Consider the following 2,656-nt stretch of genomic DNA (forward strand, 5'->3'; position numbering starts at 1 on the left):
AGAATTCTGACTTTTTTTATTGTCAGAATTCAGTCAGAATTCTGAGATTAAAGTCAGAATTCTGAGATGTTAAACTGATCCCATGTTAAACCGAAATAAAATTTAAAATTCAGTTAACTTTTTTTTTTTCAGTGCCCCTAATCCTCTTCCGTTTCAAATCTATCAACATACCACTACCAATATTTTTCATCGGTGCATCCCTTCTGTTTATACATATGTTCTGAATGTACACCTTCTTTGACTCTTAGCAATAGTTAGGAAATATCAGCGTAGTTAATGTTAAAATGCACAGTGTTGTGATATTTTTACGATTTTTGTCTCACTACTTCGTGCCAGTAAGAACTGGTACTCCTTAAGGTACGTAAAAGAGATTAATCTAGCATGATAGTAGAACTCTTACTATGTATATATTGTACGTATGAGTATTGCAATATTTGAATTTTAGTGCAGATCGGTAGCATACTTCCTGTTTAGGTACGACAATCGATGTTTCTTAAAGTTTTTGTAAGAGTATTTCAATAAAACGACACTTTGTTTATTAAAAGACAATCCTGAGAATCTTAGCGCATACACCCATGTAGATTTACAGTATGAGTCAGTGTTTTCTGGTAAATTGTGTCATTTTACAATAGTCATAGTTCTTCCTACTGTTATAAAGGAAAAGATGTTCAAACAACTTAGGCAGAGATTTGTACTTTACATTGGAGCTTGAAGTATTTTGATTATTAGATCTATAAATTCTAAATATTTAAGAGGATTTTGGTCATTTTATTTTTTAATGTTTATAAATGTTAAAATAACTTGCATAGTTTTACAATAATGAATGTCCTGAAAAGAGTTTTGTGTTATTTTGACATTTTAAAGAGATGTGTTAATGTTTGTGTTATTCCAACTAAAGAGCTGCTTATTGTAAAGGATTGGTGGGGCGCCGAAAGCTTTCTGTGAGGCCGATGCTCCAAAAACATAAAACCAACATTTATTTAATACCCACTGTGCTTCCTGAAGTAGAATAACAAATTTAACTCATTTTTAAGGATGTGATTTATTAGTTGTTGTTTTTTTCTTTATCCTTACCTGAGGCAGAAATTGTCCTATCCCTCTGATCTCCACCAGACGACTCTGTGTGACACCGACGCCCATTTTTCACTCAGCTGTCAGGAATCGCTGCCTTTAGCCTCTGAGCCACATTTGGTAATAATTACGACCCAAACAGCTGAGCTCCGGTCTCCAAAGAATGTTTTTGTTTGTTCTGCTGTGAGGTGAACCACATCTTAGGGGTAAAATGAACGACTTTAGAGAATTTTTTTTTAATCAAACTTGTTTTATTGAGTGCAATAAAAAAGTGCAATAACTGCTTTTGTGTCAGAAGCTATTTTGAATGATAAATGTGTATTCTTGGTTTGCGGGGGGAGGGGATTGGGGGGGTATCTATCAAAAGAAGAAAAAGGTAAATGATGGAAACTACAGGCATATGAAAAAGTTTGGGCACCCCCAGTAATCTTAATTATTTTTATTTCTAAATATTTGGGTGTTTGCAATAGCTATTTAAGTTTGATATATCTAATAACTGATGGACACAGTAATATTTCAGTACTGAATTTAGGTTTATTGGACTAACAGAAAATGTGCAGTATGCATTAAAACTAAATTTGACAGGTGCAAAAATATGGGCACTTCAGCAAAAAAGAGACATTAATATTTGGTAGATCCTCCTTTTTCAAACACAACAACCTCTTGTTCCTCTGGATGCCTGAGTAGATTTGGAGCAGTGTTTTGGATCATTGTCTTGTTGAAATATCCATCCCTGGCGTAACCTTAACTTCGTAACTGATTCTTGATCATTATTCTCGAGAAGCTGCTGATATTGAGTGGAATGCATGCGACCTTCAACTTTAACAAGAGTTCCAGCATTGGTAGCACTGCCCCATCTTTTTTAATTTCTTTTCCAAATTATATATTTTAAATAATTTTTCAAACAGCATCTGTTTAACTTTTCCTTTTATTTGCAAAGGGCTTTTAACTTAATATTCTCTTCCTGGAAGGCCCAGGACTTGCTGGAGGGACAATTGCTCTGTTCGAAAACCTAGGATGCGTCCTTAGAAGGCCAGATTCGAAGGACGATTATGTCATAGCGTGGCGCCGAGGTCTGGTCGGATTCCAAGGGTCCTCGTTATGCGGCCTTAAAATGCATCCTTCTTTTTGCCCGATTTGAAGGACGGGTCCGATGTATCCTCGCTATCCTTGGATATCCCAGGATTCATTGCGAGACCAAGCAAGCCATGATTTGCTCCGTGATCAGAGGAAAGGTTACTTGGCGCCGAACAGTGGGGAAAATTGGAAGTTCAGTTTAATATAATCCAGTCTGTGAATAGTTCCGTCTGAAATGAATGAAAATAGTTGTTTAATGGTTATAGAGTCAGATATGTTGCGGTAATGTTTGATTTATCTAAAGGTTTTAATCTGTTACAGTGTAAATGGGTTTGGCTGGAATTTAAAGACAGATTCTAATATATTTGCAGTGTGGGGACTATAAATCTGATAGTTTAATATTCAACAACAAAAAAATACTTAGTTACGCATATTGTGCAGAACAGCAATAAAAAAATAGAGATTTTGCAGATATATTTTTATACATACATTGTTTAGATTTACTTAT

This window comes from Cyprinodon variegatus, unplaced genomic scaffold, assembly GCF_000732505.1.
Source record: "Cyprinodon variegatus isolate N-32 unplaced genomic scaffold, C_variegatus-1.0 Scaffold268, whole genome shotgun sequence".
NCBI lineage: Eukaryota > Metazoa > Chordata > Actinopteri > Cyprinodontiformes > Cyprinodontidae > Cyprinodon > Cyprinodon variegatus.